Here is a 15,475-nt window from a genome sequence, read left to right as displayed (position 1 = left end):
TTTTTTTTTTTTTTTTTTTTTTTTTTTTTTTTTTTTTTGGTACCAGGGATTAAACTAGGGTCCTTGCTCTTGCAAGGCAGGCATCAAAACCAATGAGCTAAATCCCAGGCCCCTCTAGTTTCATAGTTGTAGCAATCCAATATTAATGCTAAATATGTGAAATGGAGTGAAATCAACTCACATCAAAATACTTTCAGAGTTTCATCAAAACAAATGATTAGTACTATTACTGGAGAACAAAATGAATGTCAGAAAAAATTCCATCACAAATTATATCTCCTCAACTCTTTAAATAATAATAGTCACCCCTTAATGTCATGTTGGGGGTTTACAACAACCGGAATACCTATAGTTTTTTCCGTAAGTAATAAAAATTGTCAAATATTTACAAGATTCTGATAAGATTATTTCAGATCTTTCCACAAGCTGGAAAATTATGAATCATAATGCTTTGAGTATAGAGATGAGAGCATACATAATCACTATAAGCACATATAACAATTATTTTCTTAGTTTATGAAAAATTTGTTCTAATACTATCACATCATTAATTTCACACAGAATTTAAAATTCCATTATAGAGAAAGATCTGATGTACAAAGATTTTGAAGTTATTGCTTTCATCCTCAAAACAACAGAAAAGTGGGCAAACTAAAAATCAATGAGACTTATCAGAACACTTAGTTCACAGGGCAACCACACCATGAATAATGTATACACATACAAATACAGAAAGCCACAACTTACACTTGCTAACTAGAAGGAGAGGTTGCTATATTTATAAACTTGTAAGGCCATTGAAAAAGTATTTTTACAAATTTTAGAGGCTGAATGTGTGTCAATGTGAATGTGAGAGACAATTCATGGTCATACTTATGACAAGGCCCATATACTTTCAGTTTCTCATTTAAAAAACCAAGAAAAATTATCTTATATCCTGAGTATAAGTAAGAGCATAGTGATAATTTTAAAACAAATCTATATCATTCTCCTTAGCAAAGATCTATTCTTTAAGGATAGAGATGAGAGCTACCCCAAGTGGAAAAATGACATTCCTTCAATTTTGAATACGTTAAAGATTTAATTTCATTAAAAGGGAATGGCAACAATACAGCAAGGAAGCACTCATGGAGATCATAGGCCTCCCTACATCATATGATGACGTCAATAATCCGGCAGTATGCAACAGTGGATTATTAGAGCAGAAGTTACAATACAAAAATTCAGAAGTACTTAGTAAAGACAACCACAAGAAAATAAAAATAACAGCACTAAAACAAAATACAATTCATAAAAAAATAGAGTTCAACTTCTAGATAGATTAACACAAATTCTCACACAAAGGCATATTTACCTCAGTTCTTGTTATTCTATATATCTTGTCTGGTGTTTTAATAAGGCTTGCTTTAAAAAAAAAGAAATACACATTCTGAAGAAACAAAGCAAAAATCAGGATCAGACTTAGGTATAACATAGATTTTGGAATCATTTGATAGAGAATTTGAAGTTACTGATTATTTTAAATATGATAAGATTTTTTAAGGGGAGAAACAGTCAAATATACATGAATTCTATACCCAAAATGTTAAAAATGTCTACAAAACAATGAAAAGAAATACTATAAATAAAAAGCACTGTGATTCAAATTAAGTAATCTTTGATAAATAGATAAAAACATGCTGAACAAAATATATTCTTTTAAAAATACTACCATAAAAACTTGTTATTGATATGCCAAAGAGTAAATATAGTCCATACCTTACACCATGTAATAAAAGAACATCAAAATGTATGCAAGACCTAGATATAAACAAGAAACCCTGAATATGCTGAAAGATAATCTAGGTACAACTCTTGAAACTTTAGACAGAGGCAAGGATTCTCTGAACAGAATCTCAATTATACAAGTAAAAACAATCAATAAATGAGATTATTTTTAATTAAAACACTTCTTCACAGCAAAGAAAACAATGCAATGAAGAGATAACTTGCAGAATGATAAAAAATTGCCAGCTATTGTTCAAAGGATTAATATCTGAAATATGAAAACTTAAATAAATTAGATCCCTCAAAATAAGACTCAAAAATGGCAATTAAAATAAATATAAACTCATCAAATGAAGAAATAGAAATTATTAATAGTATATGAAAAGTTTTAGGAGCTGTGGTCACTAGAAAACTGTAAATGGAAACAATACTTAAATTTTCTCTTATCCCAGTAAGAATGTATATTATCAAGCACTCAGAAATCAACTGAAGTCATAGGAGAAAAAAAAATTCTATGTTTGGCCAGAATATAAAATAATACAACCACTATGAAAATAAATATGGAAATGTTTTAAAATCTTAATATTGTAAATTACATTTTACTCAGCTCTACCTCTCCTGGGTGTCTACTTGAAATAGTTAAAGTCATATTACAGTGATACATGCATTCTCATGGTTATAGCACACAATTCATAATAGATAAATCTTGGCTTATATTTCCAAAAACAGATGAATGGATAAATAAAATGTGTATGTATATACAATAGTGTACTACTCAGCCATAAACAAGAATAAATTTGAGTCATTTGTAGGAAAATGCATGCATCTCAACACCATAGATATAAGTAAAGTAAATACATAAAGTGAAAAATTCCATGGTTTCTCTTAAATGAGATGCCCAAAGTATAAATAATTTGAAGATTAAAATAAAATATAGATGATAGGAACTAACAAGATAGACTTTGTGGATAAGGGAAGGGAATTTGGGGATAAAACATGACAAGAGTTGGTGAAGGATATTTAAAAAGTATTATGATGTGATGTATATATGTACTAGTTTCATACAATAAATATATTTACTAATATTACAAACATATGCTAATACAATTTTAAATATATTTTGTATATATTAGATATTTTAAAAACAAATTTAAATGAGATGATGAAAGGGTGCATAAAGTGGAAAAATATAAGAGTAAAAACTAGAGAAGAATGATGAAGCCACCTCTGGCAAAGAATATAAAAGTTACAAATATTGGTAATATTAATTCAAAGATGTGAATAGCCACCTAAATGTTAATAATTTCAATATGCCACTGAATATATATTACAGACCAGAAACATACTATAGATAAAAAGATACTTATAGACAGAAAGTAAGAATGGAGAAAGATATATTATGCTGAAACAAATCAAAATAAAACTTTCATAGCTACATTAATAACAAAGAAAACTTCAGAATAGGAAATTATCACTGATAAAGAGGGACGCATCATAATGATAAAAAGAACATTTCTCCAAGAAAATTTGTGAGTCCTAATTGTACATGTACAAAGACACACACAAAAATAAATGAGGCAAAACTGAAGGAACTAAAAGGAAAAATAGCAATGTTTTCTATTATAGATGGACATATTAATATTCTCTGCCACTAACTGATAGATCAAGCAGGTTGAAAATAAACCTATAGAATACCTAAAAAGCAATATCAATGAATTTGATATAATCATCTTTCAGAATACTCCAACAAAAAATATACATTCTTGTCAAGCTCACATGGAATACTTACCAATATATACAACATTAAAGACACAAAACACATTTAATAACTCTAACAGAAGAGAAATCAGGAAATATTATAATAGAAAAAACTAAAATTTAATAGCAAATGCATACCTGAAACAGTCACATATTTGGAGATTAAACAACATAAATATATATCAATATAAGAAGTCACAAAACAAAGTTGAACATATATATAAGTATGATTCATATAAATTTGTGTAATTCAGGAAAGTAGCGTTCAGAGGAAAATTTACAGCATTGAATATACTTATCAAAACATATAAAATCACTATAATAAGGGATTGGGCAAAAAGAAATTAAAGCCTAAATCAAGTAGGTGAAAATAAATAATAAAAATTAGATCACAACTAAATAAAATTAAATATAGAATATCATAACAAATATCAAAGAATCCAACATGTTTCTTAAAATAAATAAAAGTGATAAGTGTCTAACGAGGCTAATCAAAGCAAAAGAGAGAAGATAAAAGTTTCTGATATAAGAAATGAAAGGAGGATCATAATTTTTGGCCTTATGGACAGTTTAAAAAGAAAATGAGCAAAATATAAATACACATTTGAACTCCCCCACAATGTGAAGCCAGGGGAAGGGGTAGAAGAAGGAGGCTGATGGGTGTTGAGAGGGTGAAAATGATCAAAGTGTGCTATGTGCATCTGCAAATCTGCCAAAATGAAACCCGTTAATCTTCATAAAAAAGAGGGGGGGAATGAGGCAATAATAAAATACAAAGAAAAAAATCCATGCCCACAATTTAAAAGTGTATGTGAATTGCATCAATTAAAGATCTACACTACCAAAATCCACACCAGAAAAAGCAGATAATCTGACTACATTCTATCATAGAAATATAATCAATAATTAGTCACCAAAACTTTTTCCAAAAAATGTGCCAGTCCTAGATGATTACACCAATAATTCTATCAGACTTTTATGTAGGGAAATATACCAGTTTTCTGTAATCATTTTGTGATGATAAAAGCAGAGTAAACATTTCCTAATGCATTCTATAACATCATCATTACAAGGTCCAGATGAATATATTATAGTGAAAAAGCAACCGAGTAATACATCTCATGAATATAGATGTGAAAGTATCAACAAAAATGTTAGCAAAATAAATCCAACAATATGTAGAAAGAAATGTACACCATGATAAAAGTTTGTCAAAATTCACAAATAAATTAATCAACAATGTAGTCTATCACATCAATAAAGAAGAAAAAACATGTTTATTGGTGAAAAAAGCACTTTACAAAATTTGCTATTTGCTCATGCAAAATAGGAATAGAGGAAAACTTTCTGGATTTGATAAGGAAAAGCCCAGGACTTGATGGATTTACTGTTGACTCTTATTAAACTTTTAATGAAGAAAAAATGCCAATCTCCTCAAAGTATTTTAATGAATTAAAGCAAAGAAATCCCTCACAAATTCATTCTTTGGGGTTATCATTATTTTTCAAATGCAAAGGAGGAATCAGCAACAAGAAAAATCATTATAAGCCATTATTCCTGATGATATATACAATATTTCTAAACAAAAATAATGGCTATTTGGATGCAATAACACACCAGAAAGATTCACTGAAAATTGGATTCATTCCAGAAATGAAAACATGGTTCAACTACTTAATTTGCCATTATATTTAAACTATTGCAGGAAACTGAGAATACTTAACAATATAAAAAAGCTATTCAGTTAAAAAACAGGCAAATTAACTGAATATACACTTTTCAAAAGAAGTACAAATGTCTAAAAAAAGAAAATGCTCAGTATCATCAGCCATCAAAAAAATGAAAATCAAAACTATAGCATTATAAATGTTTAAAAAGTCATGCTGATGAAGGTTTAGAAAAGGAGCCTTTATGTACTGTTGGTGAGAATGTAAATAATTATAATCATTATGGAGAATAGTATGGTAATTCCTCAAAAAACTTAAAGTGCAAGATCATACTATCACATTTCTGGGCATATATCCAAAAGAAATGAAATCAATGAACCAAATAGATACCTGCATATCCATATTTATTATTGTACTACTCACAATAGCTAAAATATAGAATTATCTTAGTTGTCCATAAACAGAATGTATAAAGAAATGAGTGTGTGTGTGTGATGGTAATTCCTCAAAAAACTTAAAGTGCAAGATCATACTATCACATTTCTGGGCATATATCCAAAAGAAATGAAATCAATGAACCAAATAGATACCTGCATATCCATATTTATTATTGTACTACTCACAATAGCTAAAATATAGAATTATCTTAGTTGTCCATAAACAGAATGTATAAAGAAATGAGTGTGTGTGTGTGTGTCAGAGAAGATGCAGATAAAAAAATAGAGGACTTCAGGAATCCATGAACACCTAGCATAGGAAAGAAATTGAAGCCTTTGAATAAATTCAAATATATATCCATGATATTAAAAACTACACTGAATGTACATAGGGCAGAATGAGTTAATGTGAAGATAGAATATAAGATATAGAAGACAAGATTGTGGTTAGTGACCAGGAAAAGAAAGATTTCTTTAAAATATCAAGGTACCATGACAAATCAATCCAGCACCTGTTAGAAGATACAAAGAAGAATAACATAAGAACGACCAGTCAATCAAAAAGCAGAAGGCACAAGTAACATAAAAAAATTATTCTCAAAAGTGATGGCAGAAAACTTCCCAAATAGGGAAAAAGAATTTGACATACAGATAAGTGTGGCATATAGGACTCCAATTAGCCTTGCTACAAAGCATTTACAATGTATATAATAGTTAAGATTTCTGGCTGGACGTGGTGGTGCATGCCTTTAATCCCAGCACTTGGGAGGCTGAGACAGGAGGACTGCTGTGAGCTCGAGACCAGCCTGGGCCACATAGTGAGTTCCAGGTCAGTCTCAACTACATAGTGAGACCCTGTCTCAAAAAACACCTCCCAAAAAAGATTTCAGAAAGTGAACAGAAGAGAATTTTGAAAGCAGCTAAAGAAACAAATCACATACAAAGGAAAGTCCATTAGAACCACTGAAGACTTCTCAACACAAACCATAAGAAGGGAATAGAATTAATATGAGAAAATGAAAAAAATAATGTCTTTATAGATAGGGAGGGAGGGAGGGGTTAAAGGAAGGGCAGGAGGATGGGGAAACATAAGAACCAAGATTGATTTTAAAGGTACAAATTTCCAACAATGAATGTCATTATATTGTATACCTTAAATATATCAATAAAATTAATTTAAAAAAGAGCCTGGAGTGAAGTATTGCAAACCCTAAAAGAAAACAACCTCAAACTCAGTTTGAGGTACCCTCCTTCAAAAATACCTTTCAAGGAAACTATTCGGTATTTACACATGTGTGACTGCAATAAAACATAAGATCCTAATAAGATTACTGTCATTTAAAAATGAGAAGAAAGGAGCTAAAGGTGTAGGGAAGGTGAGATGGGTAGGGGAAGGGTAATAAGGGAAGAGAAAAAAATGTGAGATAATGAAAAGATGAAAATAAAGTGTTTGTAGATGGGGAGGGGAGGAGGGGGTGAAAAAAATGAGAAAAGACTTGTCATGTAGAGGTACATGATCCCAACAATGAATGTAACTGTACTGTATCCCTAAAATGTACCAATAAATTCAATTAAAAGTGAAAAAAAATACCTTTCAAAAGTGATGGAGAAATAAGATACTTTCCAAATAAAGAACGCCTGAGGAACTTCAAGGATACCAAACCAGCACTCAAAAAAAAAATCTAATTATCCTAGGAAAAGAAAATGAGGGTCACAACTTCATGAAGCCCAACAAAATGAATCCAAAAGACAAAGCAAAAAGTTAAATTCAAAGGGGGGAGAATATGACAACAGGAAAAGTTTATGACAAGAATAAGTCAGTATGTCAGTTATGGCAATCAATGTTAATGGTCTCAATTCACCAAGCAGAAGAAATAGAATGGGTCAAGAAGCAAGATCCAGCAATATGCTGCAAAAAAGAGACATACTTAATTCAAAAGGAAATTCATAGATTGATAGGCAGAAGGTGGGAGATAATACTCCAGGCAAGATGAACCAATGACAATAACAACAACAGAAAAACAGGAATAGCTATCCTATTTGAAGAAAAAGTGGATTTCAAATCAAGACTAGGTAAGAGAGATAAAAAGGTCACTACATCCTTCTAAAGGAAACATTCCAAGAGGAAGAGATGACAATCATAAATATATATGCACCAAATACTAGTGCACCCAACTATAAAAAATAATAATGGGCACAAAAAATGAAGCACTAATTTAATAGTAGTGTGGGCCACCAATACTCCACTGTCATGAATAGACAGATCAACTAGACAAAAACCAACAAATGAAACACTTGAACTCCCTTCAACCCCTACATCCCTCCTTATTTAAAAAGCCTTTGCCTCTATTTTTAAATGTTCTTATATTTATTCCTTTCCCTTCTTTCCCCTACCTCTACCACTTCCCTTTCCCATTTTCACTTTTTCTTCCATTTCACATTATCTATTATTATTTTTATCCTTATTTACACTTTTAGTTTCTAACACCAGAGAAACTGTTTGGTATTTACAAATGAGTGTCCTGTCAGTTCACTTAAGAATATGGCTTCAGTGTACATCCATTGATCTATAAATTTCTCTAGTTTCTCATTCTTTATGGCTGATTAGTACTAAATTTCATTTTAAAAAGCACATTTTCTTTATCCAGTATCCAGTTGATGGGCAATTGGGCTGTTTCCAACTTTTAGCTATTACAAACTCTGCCACTATAAACATGGGTGCACATACATCATTGTGGTATGATTCTTTTCTTTTGGGAAGATAGCCTTCAAGGAAATAGCTGAGTTAAATGGGACCTCTAGTCCTAGTTTTCTGAGGTATCTCCATACAGATTTCCACAGTGGTTGCCCCAGTCTGCACTCCCACCAACAGTGGAGAAGGGTTCCTTTCTCCCCTCAACCCTGCCAGCATTTGTTATTGGTTGTTTTCTTGATAGCAGCTGTTCATTTGGAGGTGAGATAGAATCTCGGAGTTGCTTTCATTTGCATCTCTCAAAGGACCGTGATGCTGAACATTTTTTCATATGTGTATTCGCTATTTCTACTTCTTTGTTTGAGAAATGTCTGTTCATTTCAGGTGCCCATTTTGTTACTGAGTCCTTAAATTTGGGAGGTCTGACTTTTTTCAGTTTTTTATATATTCTAGATAGTAGACCTTTGTCTGAATTCATTTTTAAGGTGAGGTGTTCAAATTATTTTTACTTTTTATATATTCTAGATACTAGTATTTTGTATGAGGAGTATCTGACCAAATTTTCCCCATTTTGGATGTTGTTGCTTCACTTAGTGTTTTATTTTGCTGTGCAGGAGGATTTTAATTTGAGGTGATCTCATTTACAGATTCTTCACATTATTTCTTGTGTAAATGAGGCTCTGTTCAGAAAGTCTTCACTTGTGTTTATGTCATCAAGAGTTTTATCATTTTTTTCTCACAGAAGATTGTTTATGTTTTAATATTTAGATCTTTGACATTTTTCATCTTAGTTTAATGCATGGTAACATATATGGGTCTAATTTCAATCTTTGGCATGTGTATGTATAATCAATTTTCCCAGCACAATTTATTAAAAGGGATATATTTCTCTAGCAAGTGTTTGACCTTAATCAAAAATAGCATGGATGAATGGGCCTGGTGTTGTTTTTGCATCACATATTCTGTTCCATTAACCCACAAGTCTGATTTTTTTTGCCAGTAGCATGCTGTTATCATTGTAACTTTGTAGTATAACTTGAAGTCCAGAAATGTGATGCCTCCTGCTTTGCATTTATTGCCCAGAATAGCTATTTTTGTTCTAGGTCTGTTCTGTTTTCCTATGAATTTTATAATTGCTTTCTAAGTTCTGTGAGGAATGCTACTGGTATTCTGATTGGTATTTTATTAAATCCGTACAAGAATTTTGGGGTATGGCTATTCTGCCTATGCAAAAATTGGGAATATCTGTCCCTTTTCTAATGCCCACTTGTATGTCATTTTTTATGGGTACTGTACTTTTCATTGTAGATATCTTTGACTTCCATGTTTAGGTTAATATCTATCTCATTTATGTTGATGTTATTAATGAAGTTGTTGTTTCGTTAATTTCTCTCTCAGTGAGTTTTTTGTTTTCATGAATTGTATTGACTTTTGAGTGCTGACTTTATATCCAGACAAGCTACTGAATTTGGGTATTAATTCTAAGAGTCTTTTAGTTGAGTTTGGAGTTCTTCTGTGTAGAGAATCATGTCACCCATAAATAATGATAATTAACTTCTCCCTTTCTTGTGCATATTCCTGTTATTTCTTTCTCTCACTTGATTGCTCTGTGTAAATGTTTTGAGATTATATTGAACTAAAGTGGTGATATTGGACATCTTTGTCTTGTTCCTGATTTTACAAGGAATACTTTCAGTTACTTTCTACTTAATATGATATCAGCTGTTGGTCTATGATAAATTGCTTATATCATATTGAGATAAAAAGGTTCTATATATATTTTCTTCAGGGGTTTTATCTTGATTGTTCAATTTTCTAAAATATTTTTTGTAGAGTGAGATGATCATGCAATTTTTGTCTTTGTTCGTGTTTATGTGTTGTACTACATTTATTAATTTGCATATGTTGAACAATCTATGAATCTCTAGAATGAGTTCTACTTCTTCGTGATGTATATGATCTTTTTGTTGATTTGCTACATTCTATTTGTCAGTATCTTATTGAAGATTTCTGCATGCATGTTCATTAAAAAGAGAAATAAAATAAAATAAAAAGAGTAATCTATAGCTATCTTTTTTTGGTTGGCTCTTTTTCTAGTTTTGGAAGTAGGTTAGCGTTTGCTTATTGCAATACTTTTGGGAGTACTGCTTCTCTTTCAACTTCTTTCAAGAGTTTGTGGAGTCATTTGCAAACAGACCATTTGATTTCTTCTGTTCTGATTTTGATACTTTTTATTTCTCTTCCCTAGTGGCTTGGATAGAACTTCCAATATCATTTTAAAATAGATGTGATTAGACTCTACATCATGGTCTTAAGTTTGGCCTTATAGGAGATGTTTTCAATGTTTTACAAATGAGCACAATGCTAGCTGTAAGTCTGTAATATATCACCTTTATAGTATCGTGATACATTTTTTTCTGTTCTTAACTTGAGTTTTATTACAAAGGAATAATGAACTTTATTGAGTACTATTGCTGCACTTAGAATGATGATCATATGTTTTCTGTCACTAATTCTATTAATATGGAGTATTATTCTTATAGATTTGTATAACTGAACTATCCTTTAACCCCAGGGATAAATTACATTTAATTATGGTGAATGATCATTTTAATGTTTATTATAATTTTTTCTTCTTTATTAAACCACTCATTTTGATCATGAATTGTTCTGATTGCATTTAGTTTTCTATGTGTTTTACATAATCTCATTGAGCTTCTTTAACGTGGTTATTTTAAATCATTTTAGTCCATTTGGAGACTTCATTTCTCTGGGGTTTGTTTTTGGTTTATTAGTTTTATTTGTTGCTATAATTTTTTACATGAATATTTGTTATCTGTGTTGCCTTGTATTGATCTCTCTGCAATCTCGATTTTCAACTCAAACTTGGTTTCATCTTCTGAAGAAGGTTGCACGTGATGGTGGGAGTGTATATCAGTTAGTGCTCACATACTGAGCCAAAAAGGAGAGAGAGAGAGAGAGAGAGAGAGAGAGAGCAATGTCTTGTGATCTGCCTGCAGGAACATGCATGAATATGTCTTTTTCCAGGTCTTAGACTTCAGCTAAGAGGGACCATAACCAGGATCCACAGGCAATTCAAAATGTGCTGTAGGAACTCTGTCAGCAAGAATGCTCTGGAAAGTGCTAACTTTTAGGACAATGTCAAAGTCCGTAGCTGGAACTGAGGTTTGCAGGCTTGTCTTCAGAGACAAAAATGGGCGTCATTCCTCCTGAGTCCCTTGATGGATGGTTCCAGCAGACAAAGCAAGCTCAGAGCTGCAGTAAATTCCCCAGGCCAGTTTTGGCATGAAGCAGGGATGACAGTTAGAGAGCACCTGCCAGATATTCAAGGATACGCTCACTCGAAAGGGCTTTTGTAGGTCTTAAACTCCACCAGTTTTTTATAATCTCCTATCTTCAGGCACCACAAAGACACTTTGCAAAATTATTGCTGCTAGAGGAGAAATAAGTGGGAAGGAAGCCTCCTGTTCGGTCATAATTTGTCTTGTTTCTGGTCAGTGAAGGAAAACCTTGTTTCTCATTATTAAGTACGATAGTGGTTGCAGGTTTTTGTATTTCCCTTCATCAGTCTGAGAAATTTTTCATCTATTCCTAGATAGATGAATGTTTTTAAATTTATCATGACTTGGTTCTACATTTTTTTCAGATTCTTTGTCGATATCTATTGAAATGATTATATATTGTCAATTTTAGTTTCCTAATACATTGATATTTAAATACCTACCATGCATTCCCAAGAGAGGTTCCTCTGGTTCATGATATAGTATACTTTTGCATATTATTGCTTCCAATTTAACGAACTTTATTTGCATTCTTTGTTTTTTCATTTATATTCATGAGTTACACTGATCTTTAGCATTTTTTTCTTTTCTATTAGTATACATTTGCAATACATAACATTAACATTCCTTTGGGGAAATTAGGTAGATAGATAGACAGTGCTGTCAACATAGATACAGATATATTATTTTTATCTCTTTTCAATCCCATTTCTCTCCCTCGGTAATCTCTCTTTTTATGCTTCCTCTGATCCCTCTCTTTGTCTAAAAAGTTTGCCTTTGTTATTCCTCTCTTTTGTGTTTCTTCAGTCTAGTATTGGTACTAGGATGATCTTGGCTTCATCAAATGAGAGGAAAGTATCACCCTCCTTCAATATGTTGTATACCATATGTATGTATAGAAGTTATCTTATTTATTCTATATGTGTTTGGTACAATTCATTAGTATACCCACCTTGACTTTTAGATTGCCTTCTAGAAAGATTTTTACAGGGCCAGGGATGAGGATTAGTGTTTCCATGCCTGCCTAGTAAGCACAAGTACTAAGATTGATCCCTGGTAATGAAAACAAAATTAGATAAAATTTCAATATCTTTCAATAAAGTGGGAGTATTTAGGCTGTATATTTCTTCTTTATTGCACTTTGGTGGTTTATGGTGATCAAAGAATGTGTCCATTTCATAAGTTGTTAAATTCCTAAGCATGTGTTCAATATTCGCCTATTTGAAGTTTTACAATATGCATTGATGTCATCTCTTTCATTCTTCACATTGGTAAATTGTGTCTTCTTTCATTTTCATCTTAGTCAGTCTGGCTAGAGGTAGAGGTTTGTAGGTTTTATAATTCTTGCAAGGAATAGGGTTTTGGTTTCTATCGTTTTTCATTTAATTTAATCCTCTTTTAAACTTGATTTTCCTTTTTTATTTAGTTTGCATGTGATGTTACCTCCATTTTAAGGATTGTTTTGAATGAGTGAAAATGAAGTGAAACTTTTTTATTCTCTGCTGTAAGCAATTAGTGATATTAATTTCTCACTGATACTATTTTGTTTTAATTCCACAGTTTTTAGTTGTTTTGGAATTTTCTTTTATCTTTGGTTTAGAGCAAATTAATTACTGTGTAACTTGGTTAGGTTTTTTTTGGGGGGATGTGAAGTTTCGCATTTCTTCAGGTTATGATTTTCATAAATATGAGAAAATTATTGGACTTTTTCTTAAAATATATTTTGTCACCATCATCTCATCATCTCTTATGAGGAGTCTAATTACACATATATTAGGTTATTTAAAATGGTCTCATAATCTTTATGGATTTTCTTTTAGTTTTTTTTCTCATTGAGTTTATTGGTATATTTTAAGTATACAGTACAGTTACGTTCATTACTGGGATCTTGTACCGTTATATGACAGGTCTTGGTTCTCATTTTTTCCCTATTCCCCTGCCCTCCCCTTCACTCCATCCTCTCCTCCCTATTTACAAACATTTTATTTCCGTTTTTACATTTTCTCCTATTTTTCCTTTTCCCTTATTACCTTTCCCCTACCCTTCCCACTTTCCCTACACCTTTAGCCTTTTTCTTCCTATTTCACATTGTCAATTATATCACTAGGATCTTATGTACTATTATAGTTTTTTACACCAGAGAAACTATTTGGTACTTGCATATGTTGTGACTTATTTATTTCACTTAGGAGTATATCCTCAATATTTATCCATTTTCCTATGAATGACTCTAATTTCTCATTCTTTATGGCTGAGTAGTATGATTTTCTTTTAGTTTTGTTGCATTATTTTTCTTTCTGTGCTTAATTTTGGATGACTCCTATAGTTATATCTTTATTGCATAATCTTGTCTTCTGCAATGTCTAATTCACTGTCCATCTCTTTAATTACATATTCATCTGAGACAGTTTGGATTTCATCTCCATATAATGTCTATAACTCTTTACTTATTGAGCATATTCAATATAGCTAAAATAACTATTTAAAGTTTCATCTACCAATTCTAACATCTATGTCAGTTATAATTAACTGACATTTTACATTTTTATGAGCATGTTTCTCATTTCTCTGCGTGTATAGTCATCTTTGCATATCAAACACTGAGATTTTTAATTTTGTTGGATATTAGATATTAGAATTCCAGATTAAGTTTTGAGAATTTTTAGGGTGTCATTCAACTGGACATTTTATGAAATTGAAAGCAATAGTTTTATGAAAAAATATTATCACATGAGATATTAAGTATAATATCACAGCTATCTTTGTGTTCTTTTTCATGCATGATATGCTGTTTCATGTAATTGATATCTCCCAAATAAAACTATGCTAAAAGAAATGTGTATTCTGACTGATAAACTTTCTGCGATTTACAGGAAATAATATGTCTTAATAAATCATTGATCCGTGATCATGTTGTGGAAAAACTTCTTTTATTTACTAAAGTTTGTAACAGACTGCAAAGAAACAAAATGAACTACCAACTAAACTTGGAAGTTCCACTTACATTGTTTTGGTATTTTTCATTAAATGAAAGGGAAAAACTGTCCTTTTTCAGTGTTTTATTCTTGGTTTTGAAAGTCAAATATAAGTAAGAATTATATATAGAAATGTAATATCAAGAATCCATAAATATGTTGCACCTATTGTTTAGATGCTGGGATTTTCTTGATATTCTTTTCAAATTCATATATTCAAATGACAAAATCTTTCATTTTATTTGTCTAGAATTAATACGATGATAAAAAATATTTTCCCCTGAAAACAAGATTAACTTGGGTTTCAAACCTATATACAAGCAAGCTATTGTATATTCAGTCTTGATTTCTAGTTAACTTAAAATATCAGCATCAAATTCTCGTTTAGACTACAGTGCTGTAGTCTAAACTGTAAAGCTGTATAAATGGATTAAATTCCTATGACATGTTTTACTGCCAATATATAAAATGCAGGTTCTCCCTCAAAGATTCTAGTCTAGTTAAAAGTACAAAAACAAAGTGTCTTTTAGACCTTAGTTCTCTGGAAGATGCACGAATAATAAGTACAGATTAGTGTAAATAGCAAGGCTTGTGAAGGAAATATTCTTAAATAATATTTAGAAATTAGATGAATGAAGAGGAAGAGGCAGCAATTCCTGTATATGGGAATAACATGTAAGTAGAGATGAGACCGGTGAGTGGAGAAAAAGATCATATAAAAATGTTATGAGGCAGAATTGTTAAAATAGAAATGAGAATATAGAGTTATACCTACACATGGAAATTAAATATAAGTTCTCAATACAGAGGCACTAGCAAATAGTGTAGCAGGCCTATATATATATTATTGACAGGCATATATATATATATATATATA

This window comes from Fukomys damarensis, unplaced genomic scaffold (genome assembly GCF_012274545.1).
Source record: "Fukomys damarensis isolate Sample0158 unplaced genomic scaffold, DMR_v1.0_HiC HiC_scaffold_39, whole genome shotgun sequence".
Classification (NCBI taxonomy): Eukaryota; Metazoa; Chordata; class Mammalia; order Rodentia; family Bathyergidae; genus Fukomys; species Fukomys damarensis.
Note: the sequence above shows the minus strand (reverse complement) of the source record.